At 33.7% G+C, this 21,616-nt stretch overlaps 1 pseudogene; it reads right to left on the reverse strand.

The window, feature by feature from the left end:
- The window catches only part of LOC120193222, a 31,947-nt pseudogene extending 20,678 nt beyond the window's left edge, over positions 1 to 11,269 (reverse strand).
- Between the last annotated feature and the right edge of the window lie 10,347 nt (positions 11,270 to 21,616).

Here is a 21,616-nt window from a genome sequence, read left to right on the forward strand (position 1 = left end):
AAAGGGTAGAGTATGAAGCTACGGCTTCATCCCATGCTTCTATTAATGTGGACGAGATTGAAAATCAAGTTATTGCTAAATTTTTTGGTCCTAAAAGATATGGTCGAGTTCACTGTCTGGGATCATTCGTTACTCCAACCAAATATTTTGGATCCAACTCGTCTCAGTACATGTCATCCTATAACCAATCTTCTCAACAAGAAGTTAATTGATTAAAACAACAACTGAGTCAAGTTGAAGAAAATATTTCTCAAATGAAAGCTGAAGTTGAAGCGAGAGAAACAAAGAGAGAAATATAGAGAGCAGCGAGAAAAGTAGAGAGGGCAGCGAGAGAAGCAGAGAGAGAAGTAGTATTTCAGAAAAATAAGAATAACTTCGAAATCAAATTGAAGCTATGAAGAAGATGATGCAGCAGAATCAAACGAAGAATTCATCATCCTAGGTGTTTTCTTAGGTTAATGATTTGTTTATGTTATTGAAAAATGTTGAATTATATTATATTTAACTTGGATGTTTGTAAACTTTGATTTATTTATGTTTTTATGTATTATTACTTAATTAGAATCATAATTAAATTTAACATGGTTATTGGATATTATTATAGGTTAAATTTGGGTAATACAAAATAGGAAGAAGATATGTTGAAAATCAGTTTTGATTAGTGGCGTTTTAGGGGAAAACGCCACTAACGGAGTGCATATTTGGTGGCAGTTTTAGGGAAAACGTCGCTAAATGACCAACCTATTACGACATTTGTGCCCAAAATGCCACTAAATATCAAATATGTTGTGGTGTTTGTGACTACAAATGGTGCTAAATAGCAAACATGTTGCGGGAAAACGCCTATAAATATCAAACCTATTGCAGTGTTTGTGCCCAAACACATCGCTATATGGCGAACTTGTTGTTGCATTTGTACACTAAAATGCCGCTATATAACCTAACCTTTAGCGACGTTTTAGTATACAAACGCCACTACATAATTTAACTTTTAGCGGTGTTTATTAGTAGAAAACGCCATTAACAGTTACGGCGTTTGTATTAGCGATGCTTTTTTTTGCATTGACAACATTTTTAGCGGCGCTTTTAAACGCCACTATAGGATAGAAAACGCTGCTATAGACTAGTTCTGGTGTAGTGAAACATTTAAAAATGTGAGGGTTTCTTGCCAAGGTAATGACCCCATTACCAAAGCAAATGAAAATAGGTCATAAAAATGTGGATTGTATTTTCATTGGCTATGCAAAACATAGCAATGTGTGTCGATTTCTTGTGTATGAATCAAAGAATCCTAAGATTCACAAGAATACGATAATGGAATCAAAGAATGCATCATTCTTCAAAAATATTTTCCCTTATAAATCTAAGGAGGTGGATCAAAGTTTAAAATGAACTTTAGAGACTAACAATAAGGATAGTCTGGATGATAAACAATAGGCTGGAATTGAAATAGAGCCAAGAAGGAGTAAACTAGAAAGGGTTGAAAAGTCCTTTGGACCAAACTTCCTAACCTTTATGTTAGAGGTTGAACCTTAAATGTATAGTGAAGCTATACGATCCTCTGAAGGCACCTTATGGAAGGAAGCCATTAAGAGCGAAATAGATTCCTTCATATAGAACCATACATGGGAATTAGTGGATCTTCCTCCGGGTATTAAACCACTAAATTCTAAGTGTATTTTCAAACAAAAACGGAAATCATATGGAACAATTGATAAGTACAAGGTTAGATTGGTAATATAAGGATACCGACAAAAGGAATGTCTTGACTACTTTGATACATACTCTCTTGTGTCAAGAATAACATCCATAAGAACGATACTCGCAATTTTCTCTTTGCGAAATCAATAAGTACGTCAAATGGATGTTAAAACAACTTTCCTGAATGGGGATCTTGACAAAGAAATTTACATGGAACAACCTGAGGGTCATGTATTTCTAGGTCAAGAGAGGAAAGTCTGTAGGTCGGTGAAGTCTTTATATGGACTTAAACAAGCACCAAAACAATATCATGATAAGTTTGATAGTATCATGACAAACTGCTTCAAAATAAATGAGTGTGACAAGTGTGTGTATGTCAAAACAACAAACATATGATATATTATTATATGCTTATATGTTGGTGACATACTCATTGTTAGAAGTAACAATGAGATTGTAAAATGTACAAAAGATTTGTTAAATTCAAGATTTGAATGCAAGACATGGGATTGGATGATGCAATTCTTGGCATCCAAATTAAAAGGCCATCTAAAGGCCTTATATTAACATAGTCACACTATGTGGACAAGATCCTTGAGAAATTTAACAAGGGTGATAATGGTATATACTGTAACAACCAAACAAAAATTACTAGAGCAAAAAATTTCATGTAGAATGGTAAATCGAGACATATGAGTCGTCAAAATAATACGATTAGATAATTGATCTAAAATGGAATTATCTCTATTGATTTTGTAAAGATCAAAGGATAACATCTTGGATCCACTAACCAAAGGGTTAAATCGAGATCAAGTTGAGAAAACATCTAAAGGAATGAGACTAAAACCCAAGAAATTTAAAGGCTTTATGTGAAGGAAAACCATGCCTTGTTGAGTGGAGATCCCAATATATAGGTTCAAAGGGACAAACCTAATTGCATAACCCTTGTGCAGTCATTGTGGGGGTTATTTATCCTAAGTCTGTTTCTATGATGTAAACAGTGATCAAAGTGGTATAGGTTAAGCAAAAGCTTTTAATGATGATTGTGTGTTGCGGTGAGTCGAGCAATATAAGTCACATGTGTAAGAGTGAAGTGGGGTTGCTTCAAGGAGACTATTGGGTCATAGTTATCTCAAATTCTTGTAGAACCAGGTGATGTCCATAGCTTTAAGTACATATACATAAGAACTAAATTCTTGTCAAAGGGGTAGTTGAGTGATGTATGTCATCATTTACAAAAACGGTAGAATAGTTCAAGGACATCATGTCTACTGTTTAACCAGTAAAATAAATATATTGTCACAAGGGAAGGCTAAAAGGAGGACACCTACCTATCCTATGCAACTATCATTTGTAGAGGCTATCACCACTTCGTGTCAAAATGTTTTGATTAAAACATCAATTTCATTCATGTAGGGTATTGTTGGAAAAAATAGTGAATTAATTTGATGGATTTAATATTTATATTAAATTCAGAATCATTTTAAATATTGTAAATTAAAAGATATAGTGTAATTTGAATATTAGTAGGATAATTACTCTTTTAATATGTCAATTTAAAATTGTATGTGTTACATTTTTTAACTTTGAATATTAAAAGATAATTATATACTTTTGTATATTTTAAATTAAAAATAATATTTGTTTAATTTGAATAATAAGAGGAGTGTATATTTGTTTAATATTTTAAATTTAAAAGATATTATTATCTATTTAAATTTAGATATTAAAAGATGTTTAGTTGGAGTAAAACTCTCATATTTAATATTTTAAATTTAAAAGATATTATTATTTGTTTAAATTTAAATATTAAAAGAGTTTTAATTAGAGTTAATCTCTCTCGAAATTCTCATATAAATACTGAGCAACTCTCAATTTTTCCACAACTCAGAATTTAAGAAGTTTTCTTCTCTTGGAAATATTTTCTCTCATTCTCATAAAATATTCTTTTTCCCTTAGTTTTTCGGTGATAGTCGAAGGCAGTGAAAGTTAGTGATCTCTACTGTTGTGTTATTGTAGTTGATAATCTAGTTGTTGTATCCTGGAAGACAGACGACCAAAAGATCTCGAGCACCAAGGAGTGACCGAAAATCTGTCTTAAGGAAACTGTGTGGTCTCAATTGATTCCAATCTCTGGATCAAATATAAAGAGTATTTTATTTTCCTTTAATTCTCATTTATTTTTTTTTAAAGAATTTGATTCTTTCTTTTTACTTTTTCTGATGTTCCAATTCGGTCTCAGATAACAGAACATGCAGAGAAAAAAAAGATATATTAGAATTACCCATATCATCTTCTTCACTTATGATCGACTGCTTTAATACAGACTGATAATTATCAGGTAATTTTGAAAGAACAGTTTCTTCGAGATGTTTTCAGATGTCACGAATACACCTACAAGGCTGCAACCATGGAGTCAAATTTTATTTCTAGGTGCTCATCCATCTCTTCAATATGGTATTTTAATTTTTTTAAACCAAGTTTGCAAAACAAACTTAATGTACATATAACTCAATTCTCAGGGCCTTTACCTTTCAGTAAACTTCTCTTCTTCTACTGAAAGACGATTCCCACAAGCATCCGTTTTCCAAAGATGAAGCATGAACTTCTCAACCTGTATTAATAACATTAAGAAAAATATCAATGAGAAAATATAAGAATTTCAGGATACAGTTCATACAGGACACGCATAATGTTGCGAAAGACGACTATCGGATAGAGCAAAATCGCAACTGATAATTTGAGAAAATAAAAATAAAGATAAAAGAGACACAAAATTTACGTGGAAAACCCCTAAAATATTTAGGGTAAAAACCACGGGCAACGGTAGAAGAATTTCACTATGAGAAAATAGGAATTACAACCTCTCTCGATCTACCAAGGAGAAAACAATGATAATTCTCTCTAGATAAAAAGGAGAAAACAACTCTCAAGAAACTCTCTAAAATCTCTCTAGTATTGGAAGAAAGCTAGAATGCTTTTGGGATGATTTTGAAGCTAAATGAGCTAGGGTATTTATAGTTGAAACTTGAGGACTAATCTTGTAAATACCCTAAAGTTTAGGGACTCAATTTGGTAGTTATGCCTTTATTATTTCAATAATTTGCAGCTACTTTTGACTCCACAATTCCACTTGCACATTCGGTGCATTAATGCACCGAATAATTTGTTGAAATTTCAACAATCTCCCACTTGAAGATTTGATTGGAACAATCATATCTTCACACCATTCTTTCTACCTTGTACCATTATGTTGCTTACGTCTCTGACAGGCCACAAGAGGATCGACACCAGGTAAATTTATCAGTGTTGATCGCCTTCGTCATGAAATCTGCTATGTTGTCTTTGGTATGGATCTTCTGCATATCTATCATCCCTTCTTCCACCTTTTCACGAATGAAATGGTATTGAACTCGTATGTGCTTTGTCCTTGAATGAAATGCTGGATTTCTTGCTAGATGCAAGGCGCTTTGACTATCACAAAAAAGAGATACATACTCTTGATTGTGCCCAAGCTCCTTCAATAGCATCTTCAACCAAATTACTTCTTTACTGGCTTGTGTAGCTGCTACATATTCTGCCTCTGTTGTGGACTTAGCCACAAATGACTGCAATTTGAAACCCAGCTTACAGCTCCACCAGCAACTTTGAACACATATCCTGTAGTATATTTTGAGGTCCCTTTGATGTATTTTAGGATCCTCTTTACAATATTCCAATGCTCTTTGCCTGGATTCGCCATGTATCGACTAACCACTCCCACTGCTTGTGCAATGCCTGGTCTTGTGCATATCATAGTGAACATTAAACTTCCCACTGCTGATGCATACGGTACTCGAGACATCTCCATCCTCTCTTCTTCACTGCTGGGACTCATACTGGAGGATAATTTGAAGTTAATAGGAAGAGGGGGTAGAATTTGCTTACAATCTTGCATGCTGAATCATGACAAGATCTTCTTCAAGTATTCTTTTGTGAAAGCCAAATCTTCCTATTACTTCTGTCTCGGTGAATTTGCATCCCTAGAATCTTGTTTGCTGATCTCAAGTCCTTCATTTCAATTCCTAGCCAGTTGTGCCTTCAATTCTTCAATATGATCTTTGTTGGGTCTTGCAACCAACATGTCATCCACATACAATAGCAATATAACAAAATCGTTATCACTAGACCTCTTGAAATAAGCACAAGGGTCTGCATTAAGTCTGTTGTATCCAAGGCACATAATGAAGGAATCAAATCTCTTATACCACACCTCGGCGCCTGCTTTAGACCGTACAGAGATTGTTCACCTGCAAACCAAGTTCTTTTTTCGTCTTCTTCAAACCTTCAGGCTGGAGCATATAAATCTCTTCTTTCAAGATTTCCATGAAGAAAAGCTGTTTTAACATCTAACTGTTCCAAATGTAAATTCAACACATTGCCAAGGCTACTCGAACTGTTGTTAGTCGAACCACAGGAGAAAAAAAATTTCATGAAATCAATACCTTCTTTCTGAGCATATCCTTTGACCACTAGTCTTGCACGATACCTCTCCACTTGATCGTCACATTTCGCTTGATTTTGAAAACCCATTGTTACAATTGGCTTCCTTCCTTGTGGTAGTGGCACAAGGTCCCGTGTATTATTTTTATGAAGGGCTTCAATTTCTTCTTGCATCGCATCATCATAGTGAAGCATCTGAGCTGTTTATTGCCTCCTGGTATGTTGATGGCTCACGTCCTCTGTTAAAAGGCAGTATGCAATATTACCTTTATTGCCTCCTGGTATGTTGATGGCTCACCGTCCTCTGTTAAAAGGCAGTATGCAATATTACCTTCTATAACATAATCTGAGTGCCAATTGGGACGTCTTCTCACACGATCTGATTGACGAGTTATTGGAGCTTCAACTCTCTGGTTCTTGTTCATCATGTGTTGGTTCTGCATCAGAAGAATCTCCTTCTTCAAACTCTTTTTCCACATGTATCTGAGTAGTCTCTGACTTTTCAGCGCTATCATCGTCTTCTTTTCTTTGTAGTTTATCTTCTACAAAGATAACATCCCTGCTAATGATCACTTTACGGGCAGTGGGATCCCACAAGCGATACCCCTTTACTCCATCAGCATACCCCAAGAATTTGCATTTCCTGGATTTTGGATCCAGCTTTGAAATTTCTTGGGCGTTGTACATCACGTACACAATACTTCCAAATACATGGAGGTTTGAATAATCAACTGGTTTACCAGTCCACATCTCCATTGGTGTCTTTAGCTCTATTGCAGTTGATGGAGCTCGATTCACCAAATAACAGGCGGTATTGACTGCTTCTGCCCAGAATGATTTTTCTAGGCCTGTGTCCCTCAACATTGCTCTTGTTCTTTCTAACAAGGTTCTGTTCATCCGCTCTGCCACTCCATTTTGTTGAGGAGTGTTCGCCACTGTGAACTGTCTTTTGATGCCTTCTTTCTTGCAAAAGTCATCAAATTCTTCGCTTGTGTATTCTCCTCCATTATCTGTTCTGAAACACTTGATCTTATTTCCAGAATCAAGTTCCACCCGCACTTTGAAGTTTTTGAAAGTTGAAAACACGTCTGACTTCTTCTTAATAGGGTGCACCCAACATCTCCTGGAGTAGTCATCAATAAATGAGACAAAGTATTTTGCTCCACCTAGGGACATTACTGGTGCTTGCCATACGTCAGAGTGAACCAATTCTAGAACACTTTTGCCTCTAGAATTTGATGTGTTGAATTTCAAGCGGTGTTGCTTACTTGTTATGCAATGCTCACACAAAGGAAGTGATACCTTTATTAAGCCTGGAAGTAGCTTTTGCTTCACAAGGACTTTCATTCCCCTGTTCTGACATGTGTCCAAGTTTCTGATGCCATAGCATTGCCGAATCTAAACTACATGAGGCAACAAAGGCTTCTGCTTCTACCAAAGTCTCTCCCTTCAGCATGTACAAGTTTACAGATATTTTTTTGCCTTTCAGCACCACAAGCGCTCCACGGAACACTTTCATGATTCCTTTCCGTGTTTCAATCTTGCTTGCATTATTATCCAACAATCCGTAGGATAATAAATTTTTCTTCAGGCCTTTCACGTGCCGCATATCTCGAACAACTTTAATTGTTCCGTCATACATCTTCAATTTGATGGTTCCCACGCCAACGATCTCTAAGGTATGATCATTGCAACTATAAACAGATCCTCCTGAGACAGGTTCATAATGATGGAACCATTCTCTTCTTGAGGTCATGTGATATGTTGCTCCCGAATCAATGAGCCATATATCTGTAAATCGTTTTCTTCCTTCCACGGTGGTTGAGGCTTCACAACATAGAGCATCTCCATCATCTGAAGTGTGTTTGCGGTATTGCCTTGTGGATTGGAGTTTTTATTTAGACTCCAACAATCCTTCTTCAAATGACCCTTCTTTCCACAGTTGTAACACTTTAAATTCTTCTTGCTCCTCGACTTCGATCTACCATATTTGTGACTACTACTTTGGCCACGTTCTGTTGATCTCCCTCTCATCGTTGTCATCGTTGTTAACGCTTCTGCTTGTTGCAGATTTACTTGTCTGTCTTCTTTGTTCTTGCGCCGATTTTCTTCTTGTAGAACAGCAGCTGCAACGTCATCGAAGACTAGACTGGTGACATTACTATTTGTCAAGTTGATGATGAGTTGATCGTACGAATCCGGTAGACTTTGAAGTAGAAGTTCAGCACGTTCTTGTTCTCCTATTTTACAGCTTAAGGATGTAAGCTGAGAAAATAAGGTGTTCAGTGTATTTAAGTGCTCCGTCACTGAAGTAGATTCTGGCATACGGAGAGTGTACAATTTCCTCTTAAGGAAAATTTTATTGTGCAGCGATGTGGCCTCGTACAATTTGATGAGATGATTTCATATCTCTTTAGCTGTTTTTTTCTCCTCGATGCTTGACAATACTTCATCTGCTAATGCTAGATGAAAGTTTGCCATAGCATTCCCGTCCATCTCGTTCCATTTGATGTCATCTACGAAATCCACCGGCCTTTCATTGATAGCCGCTAGACACCCGTCTTTCCTTAGGATGGATTTCATCTTCAATTTCCACAATGAGAAATTTCTCCCATTGAATTTTTCAATATCAAATTTCGTTGCCATAGCTTCTTCTACGGATAGCTCCCACTATTTCACTATCGTGAATAGTTCCCTGGAACCTTTAAAGAATGGGTAATAACTTCTTATTTTCTTATGTTGGAGGATCCACCTTTTGGTGGCAACCACAAAGACAATAAGCAGATATTACACACTCTAATCTAGCTCAGATACCAATTGTTGCGAAAGACGGCTATCGGATAGAGCAAAATCGCAACTGATAATTTGAGAAAATAAAAATGAAGATAAAAGAGACACAAAATTTACGTGGAAAACTCCTAAAATATTTAGGGTAAAAACCACGGGCAACGGTAGAAGAATTTCACTATGAGAAAATAGGAATTACAACCTCTCTCGCTCTACCAAGGAGAAAACAATGATAATTCTCTCTAGATAAAAAGGAGAAAACAACTCTCAAGAAACTCTCTAAAATCTCTCTAGTATTGGAAGAAAGCTAGAATGCTTTTGGGATGATTTTGAAGCTAAATGAGCTAGGGTATTTATAGTTGAAACTTGAGGACTAATCTTGTAAATACTCTAAAGTTTAGGGACTCAATTTGGTAGTTATGCCTTTATTATTTCAACAATTTGCAGCTACTTTTGACTCCACAATTCCACTTGCACATTCAGTGCATTAATGCACCGAATAATTTGTTGAAATTTCAACACATAAATGGATCTCATAGTAAACAATAATTATTCATTGGTCTGTCTCTCCATCATACAAAGGATATCATCAATTTTCAGCTTCCGTAGAAACATCAAAATATGAAGCGACAAAGAAAAATAGACAAAAAGAGGATATATTATACCTTCTGAAGCTGAAACCGAAGATATGATCGCAGTAAAAATTGAACCCTATCCAGGTCCATCTGAGATAGTGATGTAAGGAGAGGATCATGACCACTTTCTACAAAGTCATCTATCGTTTCTTCCTGCAATACATTGACAAAATAACTAGTAAGGATCAATGATCAACTAGCATATGCTAAACATAACTCTTCTTTTCAAACCAGAAATCCAACTTATTATTATTATTTTCTTTTTTTCTTTTCTTTTTTGTCATCTGCAGTGATGGAACCTTTGTTTTAAAAGGCGCGCCTCAGACGAGGCGTAACCAGACACTGAAGATCGCTCCCGCTTGAGTTAAGGTGAGGCGAGATACAAGAGGTGCGCGCCGGGCGCAACGCCTTTCGTTTTAGATTACTATTTTAACAAATTATTATATTTTAATATTAAAAAACTCAACTTAAAAAAAACTCACTCATGATACAATACAATCACCAAACATAATCCCTATTATCCTTTCTCTATCGCACATCTCTCTTCACCACCATCATGATTTTCTTCTTCATCGGCTATTGCAGCAGCCACCACCGACCAAGTAGTTCTCCTTCTCTCCTCCTTAGCTTCTCCTTCTCTTTGTATTATGTTTTCTCTGTTCTATCTTCTTCTCCAAATGAACAATTGTTTTCAATTTCCTTCATAACTAGGATAGAGCCACCGACCAGGTAGTTGTGTCGCTCTAATAATAGTAAATAAAGCTAATCTATAAAATAATAGATTGATAGAGTAAATAGGATAGTGTCACCGCCCGTCCCCTCACTTTTTTGTTGATGTTATATTCTAATATAATAAAGATAGCCTATAATATAATAAACTAATATTAAAAATGTAATTAAAATATAAATAGGATAGTGCCACCGCCTGTCCCCAACACCTGATCAAAACTTTCCCAACTCTTTTCTTATTTCAAAACAAATTTGTTTACACTAATATTTTCTTTTAAACTTTTATTAATATACTCATACTTATATTAACTTTAAAAACAAATCATTATAATTTATTATTTATAATAAGAAAAGATAAAAAATATTAACTAAATCAGAATTTGTATAATTTTTAAATAAAATAATAAGAGGATTTCATTAATTTACTTTGAAATTAAAATTATTCATTATATTTACATATAATACAAACAATTAACGCTTATTCATTAGCCCCTATTATTTAATTTTAGCATTTTTGACCTTCAACGTTTTATTTTGAGTGAAAAAGACCTCACTATGAATGAAAATCTCTAGTTAACAAACAGTTAACACTCTGAAATAGATTTTTTATTTTAAGATGAAATGTTGTTGACGATGTAGCACCCTAGGTTTTCGTGACAACGATGTTAGGTTGACTCAGGTGGATTAAGAATTGATATAAAAGGGTATTAGAAACCGTTGGGCAAAGTTTAAGCTTGATTAAATTAGAATTAGATCCAAATAGCAATAAAAATGGAATTTCTTATTTGAGTTCAAATGAGGAGGTAGCAAGGAGATGATTAACCCATCTAATGTCTTAAAGGTTGAATCCTCTTTATTATGATGACGCCAACAGCTTTAGAGCTGTTCAATCTCTTCTCATTTTCTCCATATTCTTGTCCTCTTTCTCCGTTCATCTCCCTTCATTCTCCAAAGTAGAGGGAAAGCTCAAAGGAACTAACTTTATTGTCTAGCAATCCTAATCCTAATTTGAGAATATAAGAACTATAATCTTCACCCAGAGCTTCCATTCAAACTCCTTTCCACAAAGTTTGGTCATGATGGCAATAGTAGACGTTCTAGAGGGGTTTTGAGCTTTTGAGCTCAGGGATAGTGCTTCTATTAATGGTATATCGTGATAATTTTGTTGTTGACTTTGTGGTTAAGAATGACAAAAGCAGAAGTTGAAATAAACACGTCAATATTAAATATGTGACCATAAAAGAATGCATTAAAGGAAAGAAAGTGGTCATTGAATACATTTGACTAAATGTATGCCACCACATAAATTTAAGGATTATATTATCATTATGGGACTTGTTTCTACTTTGTAATATTTTTGTAAAAGTACTTTTAATGAAATTATATTAAATTTGATGTTTCTCATTTTTTGTGTGCACATCAATTTAATTATTTCAAGAAACATCATTAAAGTTTAGAGATATAATAAGCATTAAGTTTATTCATTAGAAAAATTGGCTAAAGTAGTTTTAATTAATTGCCCCATTAAAGGTTGGTTCACGCCCTCTCTAGCTGCACGTTCCCACTCCCATTTGGAGATATGCAAGGACGTGGATAAATGGTGAGATATAATGGGTGGTTTTTGGTGATTTTTGATGGGGAATTATCCATATAAATATTCATCTAATCAAGGTTTCTAAATATCAATTCATTCAAAGCAATTTCAATGTGAGAGAATTTAGAATTAATATACCACCTAATGATGTTTTGAGTGCTTAGAAGGTTATTGATGTTTCAAGTTCTTGGTGTGGTTAAAGTCGACGTTCTCAATGGTAGTTCGACAGTGGTCCAACGTATTTAATGGTGGTTCGACGTATTTATTAATGGTGTAATTATATCTCAAATTTCGACATACTATATAGGTCATGGCCGAAAATATTTATAATCAATCCTTTTCGCTGCCTATGTGCTCGATTTATGCTTATCTATAATACAATATACAATCAAATTTATCGAATTCTATTAATTATAGCGCTAATTATGTTATAGGCCATTCAAATGAAAAACAAAACATAAATAAACTGCTACACATTGAGGCCACACATTGAACCGAGTACAGATTAATTGCCCCATTTTTTCAGATAAGCATTCAGTGAGTCCACATTAATTTCTTTCTCATTCTGTCATTTATTGCGTTGCTTTTGAATGGTTTCTAGTTATAAGTCTATTATTTCCATTTCAAAACCTCCAAAATCGTTTTTATTGTCGGTGTATAGTCAATATTTTTTATTAATTAATTATTCATCGGATTCTATTAATTTATCGATTTTAATTTTTAAATTAAAGAAATATCAAAGTTTCGTAAATGAAGCATCAATCTATAATAAAATTATTAAGCTTGATTGAGCTGATATAATTTTTTTTTTACTTTAAACAATAATTTTTTTGTTGCCCTCTCCATTTTTAGTACTTCATCCTTATTAATTTGGACTAATCCGTGTCGTACACTTGACTTTAGCAGGCAAGTCTTTCAAAGGTGATTTTTTGTATACATAATGACTCAAACTTAAAACTTGTTTAAGTAATATCAAGTTGCTTACCACTTAAATCAACCCCGTTGGGTACTTTAAATAATAATTTTTTTATTAATCTAAATTGATTTACCAATAATATACATTCTAAATATTTTCAACCAACAATGAAAGTTCAAAACACTTTTACAATCTCTAGAGGGTAAACCTGGGGCCTCTAAAAATAACAATCCTTACTTTACATAATAATTAATAAGACTATATAATGATGTTTTATCTTTTTATATTCATATAAAGTAGTTAAAAATTAAATAGTTAATGATCAAACTCATATCTAATAGTATGGAGGGTAAATTATAGAATTAATCGCTTTCGTTTGAGTTTTATAAATTTTTCCTTACTAAATTCAAAACATAATATTTGGCCACTTTCGTTTTGTTTTAATTAAGATATGATAACTGAAGGTTAATGGTCATTAAACCTTTAACAGTTTCTTGATGTGGCACAGTGAGTATATAAAATTAAAATTATATCATTTCCACGTAGATAATACGTGGATTAAGTTTTGGTCATTCTCCTTTCATATTTGTACACTTTTGCTCACTAAATTCAAAAAACATAAGTATTGGTTACTCATGTTATTGTTTTATTAAGCTTTGGTAACTTGCACTATCATTTTATAAAGTTTTGGCCACTTGAACGTTGAATGTCATTAGTTTGATAATGTGACCCATTAGTAAAATAATTTTATTTTAACCCCTAAATTTTAGATAAAATATTAATTGTGGGTCTTTTCATAAATTTAAATTAGTTTAGGGACAACATTTCAATTTACCCATTTTTTAATATTTTGGGTTAATGGATGGATTGATGTGTTTATGTTTAAATGTTGTTTTGCTCACTGTTTTTACTTTATGCGTCATAGCATTGTAAGAGCTTTTGAGAGATTGTAATATGCTTAGTATTAAAAATTTTATTTATGTCTATCATGTATAAAAAAAATTAGTGTTATTAATATGTGTACCTACCCAAAAAACACTCCTAATTAAACATCATTCTTACGCTTATACTTTTGATAGGAAGCTTTCTGCCCCCACTAGGAACACATGTAAAGATTAACAGAGAACTTTTTAGCTCGATTTTCATTTGTCTTATAATTCTTTTTGCACATTACTCTGAAGTATTACCTAAATCGACATTATTATAAGCTTGATTAAATCTTTGAAAAACATTACATAGGGTTTTCAATTCTCCACTCAAATCATTTATTTTATTTTTTAATCGTCTTACTCGAACTTCATATATTTTAGCATGTACTCTTGCTATCGAGTGTTTCCATTGGTTCCTTTAAAACCATATCCTCAATTACCAAATTAGATTGATCTTTTATTTCAAACTCCATTACTCTATATTCTAAGAGATTCTAAACTCAAACTCGATGCTTGAAGACGGTACAATTCTCGACAGAATCCCAACATGATATTTATATTGAGCATTGATGTTATACTATATTGGGTAGGAAAGTTGTATAGGTTTAATATATTGTGCGGCCACATCTCATGTCCGTAATGACTTACCGTACAATTCTCGGCCTGGCAGAAGAATGAGATCAGAACGAGGACTACTGCATCTAAATGCAATTCTATAAAGTGACAACGAGGATTTGAAATTGGCTTTAAGCATCGAATTATTATGGTTAGATTTTTTTTCTTCTTTGTCTTCATATATTCTGATGTTTTGATTAATGTTGGACTTTTAGAGAATGTGATTTCTTCGCTTAAAATTCAGTAATCTTTCTAGATGAGACATCTGACTTTAGATGTTAATTTGCATTACGTAAAAAAACACATTTTTAAATTTACTCAAATTATTAATTATTTGGATATATAAAAAAATAATAGCTAAATTCCTTAGCCGTTTTAATAGATTACGAAAGTAACTAGTAAAAAGTTGGGTAAAATATATAAATGGTTTCCCGATTATAGGACGCTGCTTTGTTGAGTTCACTGATTATTAAAAGTTACAAAATGATCATCTGTTTATAGGATGTTACTTTGTTGAGTCTCTCTACTATTAAAAGTTACAAAATGATCATCTGAGTATTCATACGTTTCAAACTCTTTTTTCGTTAAAAAATTGACAGTAGTTTAAGTTGGAGGTTAACATGATGATTGTTATATGATAGTCATTTGAGATTCTAAGATCATATTTTATCATATCACAGCCAACAAGTTAACGTCATACTCAAACTGTCATTAATTTTTTAACAGAAAAATATGAGATTGTAACATATGAATAACGTGATGACTATTTTATAACTTTTAATAGTCAAATAACTTAATAAAACAACACCTTATAGAAAAGTGATCATTTTGTAATTTATAATAATCGAGAGACTCAACAAAACAACCTCATATCGTTTGAGAAACTATTTGTATACTTTAAAAAGTTTTGGCTATTTGAGCATTTAACTTAAAAATAATAATAATAAATAGAATCAATAAAAAAAATACATTGCGAAAAGGGAAGCGAACAAAGGATAGGCCCAAAAGAAACAAAATACTTGCAAAACAAAAGGCGGGGTTGATCCCCCCCTCCCTCCATTAAACCAACGTATTCGAATTTGAACCACCAAATCACATGAACTTCACTTTCAAAAATCCCATATAAGATTTCGTGAGACAAAATCGATTGTTTAATCATATAAAGGCTGCTCTCCCACCCACCCCTTCAAATTCAAACACCAAAACCTCGCAAGATCTCTCTTCCCTTTTAGCTCTCCTCTCGGTTTCACATAATCTCCAAAAACCCTTTTTCACAACAATCTCTATTTGTCCAAAAGTTTGGAGCTTTTCTTGATTCTTTCTCAACCCCACGATCTCGGTTGTTATCCAACCTTTTGAAATTTAGAATTTGGGGTTTCCAAAGAGATGGAAGACCAAGTCGATTCTGTCATGGTTACTAAAGGCTCGGTTTTGATGCCTAGATCTGACTCCAAGGTTGTGTTTTTGCTTCTTTTCCTTCTTTGGGGTTTAAAATTTATGCTTCATTTTCCTGGTTTTGAATTGTTTTCTAAACGGTGGGCGTAAAGATAAGCATTGGTAAATTAAGCTTCCTAAAATTTGTAATGTTGTAAAAAATGCAAGTGTTTTTGTGTATTACCAAGCCACTAGAATCTTTGTAAAGTTTATTTATTTATTATGCAACAAAAATCAATGGCCCCATTTAAAAATCTATGAAAAGAAAAGATTCTAATCATCAATGGCAGTTTAGTGGAGCAGCAGTCACGGTTTTAAATCACGGTCCGAAAACGTGAATTTGTCCATAAAATAGAGGTTTCGCGGCCGTCCGAGTTACCCGCTACACCCGTAATAGCGCCCAATAGCAATCGCGATGGCTACAATCACGATAAACCCGAAATGATCAAAAACACGACTGTGACCGCGACCGCTATTTGAAACTTTGACAACAGTATCTCAAGTTATCGAGGTTCCAACAACCTTCAATTTTAATAGTTCTCAAGTTGAAAGAAATAAAGGGCAAAAGGTATGTCCAATGACTCATTCTTACTTTCCGCCTCTTGATCTTAAGTTTTACATCCGAAACAACGAATCCTGTGATGATAACCACGGATGCAACAAAAATTTTGACGGACCGTGTTCACAAGAGAGTAATTGCCTACCCTTGAAAGACATTAACTTGGATATGAATGTGAAAGATGTTTCTATTTCGGTAAATCATGAATCGATTTGTCACAAACATAACAAGAATATGAGGCCAAAGGATGTTTCAGACTGTGGAAGTTCTATCGGTCCAATCGAGGGGAAAGACTCGTTAAGAGTTTGGAAAGAGATTAAGCATAATGACTTTCTTTCTTCTTCTCATGGGGGTATGTCAATGCAACGTGGTTTACTTTCATCTCATCTTGGAGTTATGCCTATACAAATTGGTTTACTGTCCTCATCTCATGGGGGAATATCGGTGCCAAAGCAACGTGAGAGGAAAAGTAAGAATGATATGCTCAAGAAGAAGATGGAGCTTGCAAAGAAAGAACAGGTAGACAGGTTTACAAAAATTTGCGAGCTTCTCAATGGATTAAACCTCAGAATTATAAATCATGTTAGAAGTCACAAACAGGTCCATTCCATAATAGAAGCCTTGGTGAAGTCTGAGAAACATGAAAATTTGCATTCAGAAAGCAAGCAGGCAAGTCATGTCAAAAGTGGGTCTAGAGATGATGATGATGGTAAGAGGGATCATGGAAATATGGATGACTCTGGATTTCATCCTCTCCGTTGTTACAATGAAGATGGACCGCCAAATACTATGACTAAGAACAAGAAAAGCAATAGATCATCCAGTGCTAATGTCTCGGCCATTTTCTTCAGTTTCAGAGGAAAGAAGTGGATATGGTGATTCAAACACGGTGGAACCAATCAGTGACGATGATACATTAATACTGAAGTTATCATCATCAACTAAGGTATCTGAGAATGTTAGCCCTTTGTCTAATGAGGAATCAATTGATTTCACGAGTACATCTTCTCTTTATGTAAAAGGCCAGAATTTGTATTTTTCAGTGAAAGATGTTTCATGTTTATATGGTGATTGTAACGAAGAAAAGAACACCCTCACAATATAAATGACACATAGATGTTTCAGCTGCTACTGTTGCATCTCAATGGTTGGAACTTCTTCAGCAAGATATTAAATGACGCCTTTCAGGTATTTTCCTATTGCCTAATTTGTTCTTAACATAGTATACGACTTATTTACCTTGTTTCTTGTATTGTGCTTTGCACTTGAAGAATTGCGATGCAGCAAGAAGAAAGTGCAAGTTGTAATTACCACATAATTACCTTTTTTAATATCGAAAGAATTCTCCTCTAACAAAGGGGTGCTCCAAACATTGCAATATCTTCTACTAATGAATTTTCGCACAATGCTAGTGCCGAGATGAATACAACAAGATATAGAGTGTAGTGTTTGATTAATGGATAAAGCTCTTTCGAAAGAAGAGAAACAACTTGTAGGTTGCTAACTCCTTGGCATGTTTATTGTTATTTAGAGGAACTGAGGTTTCGCAAGAAAAGTACTGTCTGATATTAAACTAGGTATTCTTTTATTGGTAATATCTTGCAAGTATGAAAGGTGGATAATATGGTCATACATTTTAGTATAGCAAGGTGATGCGATCATGATCAGCATATATTTTCTCCGTTGTTTGATCACATCATGGAAGATCATTAAGGCTAACTCTAAGGGAGTTCTACCTTACTTCATCTTCTTTTTACTTATTTATGATTTCCTTTGTGATAAGGAGTTTCAAGCAGCCATGGAGAGTATGTTTACATCAAGCTTCGGACGTGAGAATGAGGAATAAAAAGGGAGTAACACCTTATGTTGCTTATACATGAATTTGCATGAGAATTTGAAGTTTGCATAACATTCATTGCATTTAATAAGTGTGATGTTCATTTAATCATGCATTTGATTTAAATAATCTAGTTCATTTAGGGAAGTAGTTCATTTATGCCTTTAGATCATTTAGTAAGCTATTTCATTCATGCATCTAGTTCATTAATAAAGTTAGTTCATTAATTAAACTAGTTTATTCATCAAACTAGTTCATTTATAAAACTTACTATTAATTTTTTTCATGCATATTTTCAATTAAAGATTGAATAAAGTTCACCTTTGTGTCTAGGTGCATGAGAGATGTTAAAAGGTTTCATCAGATGGAAGAATATCAGTCAGAATGTCTTCCAATTCTGGATGCTATACTGGCGTGTTTGGTTCTAGAAATCAATTTATAATTATTCTTATATCTCTTAGCTTTCCAACGCCTTTTGAATCGCCTCAATCCGATATCGGGAACATCAGATATGATCGATTTATTGAAGACAATGCAGGTTGAAATTTTGTTAAGGGAATTTTATGCATGGATGATGGAGAGTATTTTCAACTTCAGCCAAGTGACAAGCCATTGAAGGACTCTTAATTCATCCATTCAAGGCATTCAAAGCTGATTTTTATCATATAAATTCAAGTGTTGTTCATATTCCTCAAGGGAGCATGCAATGAAGACTGATTTAATTCACTTATTAAGACAATTTTCAGCATGGAATAGCAAGAGTCTTCCACCCCTTGGACGAAATTAAGGCCAAATTCAGCTTCAAATTGTCTAGATTCATCCCCAAAATAATCTAGAATATTCAGCCAACCTTGAAGATAAGAAAGATAAAACATTCAAGTGCATTTTATTGCTACATTGATGAGAATGTTTTCATCTTTTGAGTCTTTTCATATGATGCTTATAAATACTATAAATAGGAACCTTTGGGATCATTTGTAGACACACATTTGAATATATAAAACATCTTTGAGAGTTTTCTTTTATTCTTGTTCTCTTGTATAACTTTATCGGCTTTAAGATAGTATTATAGTCTTTATCCATTTCTTTTTGTTATAGCGTAGGTTGCTAGCTCTTCTATAGCTAGTGGGTCATCTTCCATCTACTTCCACTTAGATTCCATCTCTTTATATTGTTGGTTCCTAACTCCATATAGTTTGAGGGTCACAATCCGTTTTCTTTTCAATCTATCTTACATATTCCGCGCCATTACCAACCCGTACATTCTACATACTTCCATTATATCCAAACTACAACTTTCATCATCTTCCGTACTTAATCAAATCCTAAAAATCATTTCCATATCAATCCTTCATTTCCATTACATCTCTATCTTTCATTAACATCTTACAAGTCATGATTTTCAGGTTCAAAGCAAGCAATTATATCTCTTACTAGAATCACGATTGGGCAATCATATATATGACTCAAAACTCATAATCGAGATCATATCATTTGGTATCAAAGCGAGTCAATTCAGTAAGCGTATCATTTTCTCTCTCTCCCGGGTTAGTAAAAAAGCAAAAAATAAAAATAAAATAATTCAAAAAAAGAAAGAAAAAATTTAAAGAGGGAGAGAGTAATTCTTTTCATCTTTTAAAAAAATAATATTTACTTTATATTTATATTCCATTATTCTATTTCATTGCCTTTACTTACCATATATTTTCTCTGTAGCCAATTTTTTTTTCACTATCCTTGCTACTAAGCCACAATTGTTTCAGTCGAAGTCCACTAGACACTTGTAAGCCTTGAGGAAGTTCCCAAAAGGACTTGAAATTAAATCACGAGTGGTAAAAGGCAAGAGTGGACATCAAGGGTAAAAGCCATCCCGAGTGAAACACGAGTGGAGTGACATTAATCTTTTTCTTTAGAGTGTATTAGTAAGATTTTTTTTTTGTATTGGTGAGGTTTATTTTCATCTTTATTAACCTTTTCTTTTCATTATGTCTCAAAAGTATACAAGACCAAATGATTATACAAGAGACAATGTACAGGATTTTTCATCAAGTTCTCAATTTCAAGATTTCAATCAAGAAATGAGGAGTTTACTCAAAAATTATCTCAACCCAATCTGAAAGAAGTTGGATAGAATAATCAAAAAATATTCTTGTTCAGAAACACCTCCACTGAAGATCAAAAAGAAAGTAAAGAGGAGAGATGACACTCGACCCGTTTCTAATTCTACATCCAATTGGAGCAAAAGATCTTACAAGGAGGATCCCAATTTTCAAATAAGAAGCAATGTCAAAAGTTCAACGTAGAGTGAGTTAAGTAGTTTTGCATCTTTCAGTCTAGCTCGCCTTCAAGAGTGTTTTGACAATTTTGTCAAAGAAACACAATTGCAAGAACAACTAGAAAAAGGAAATATTTGTAAAAAAAAATAAAGAGAAATAAGAGTTGAAAAAGACATTGAGAGCAGAGAAAAAGAATTTTGTGAAAAAAAGGGAAAATGAGATTTTCGAAGAAAAATAGTGACATTGAAAAATAAATTCAAAAAGAAGATGAGAGTGAAAATGATTAGTTTAAAAAAGAAATTGTTTGTGCAAAAGAGAGAGCGAGTTAAATTTCATTTTGTACTAACAACCTTAACCATTCTTTTTCTATTCTTGATTTTTTATTGTTGCAGGATGACGATAAGAGCACTTCAAGAGACATTTCAAACACATTACCAATCCTAAAGATGATCGAATATCGTCCATGCTTTAATCATGTTTCAAAGGAGGATCCAATGAAGTTTTCTATCACCAAGGAACCGGTGCCCAATAAGATCATCAAGAATCCTCCATGGTTTGATTTTTCCATTTCTTTTGTTATTGAATTATTTACTTCTAACTTTGATTTACTTTTCAGAGGGATGATTCAAAAACAAGGAATTAATATACTGAGTTGCGAGGATAAGTTTATTTGCAATCTTGAGATGAAATTGCCACTCTCCATTTTGGAAACAGATGATTTGAAGCAAAGACTATCCACCTACTCAAGAGCCATCATATGGAAGGGCACAAAGATTAAAGTTGGCATGACCTACCTACTTGAAGGAGTCCAAGAGAATTGTAAACATTCCCAAACCATTTATTCAATGAAGGTTTCTAGGAGCTTCATGCATTAACAAACTGACATGATGATTCTAAGGGACACCATAAAAAAAGATCCCATGAACCGATGCATATTTTCATGAAGAACCTTAACCATCGACCATTATCTCTGAATATTCTTGGGTTTGTTTTCCTTCTCTTTAAATCTGATTTCCTTTTCTACTAATCTAGTTTTGATTGTAGGAAATGAAAGGAGACAATATTTTAAAAGAGAACAACATCGAAAGATGAGAGGAATTGAAGAGAAATGTTTTTTAATCG

The sequence above is a fragment of the Hibiscus syriacus genome, unplaced genomic scaffold (assembly GCF_006381635.1).
Source record: "Hibiscus syriacus cultivar Baekdansim isolate YM2019G1 unplaced genomic scaffold, ASM638163v2 tig00116989_pilon, whole genome shotgun sequence".
In the NCBI taxonomy this organism is placed as follows: domain Eukaryota; kingdom Viridiplantae; phylum Streptophyta; class Magnoliopsida; order Malvales; family Malvaceae; genus Hibiscus; species Hibiscus syriacus.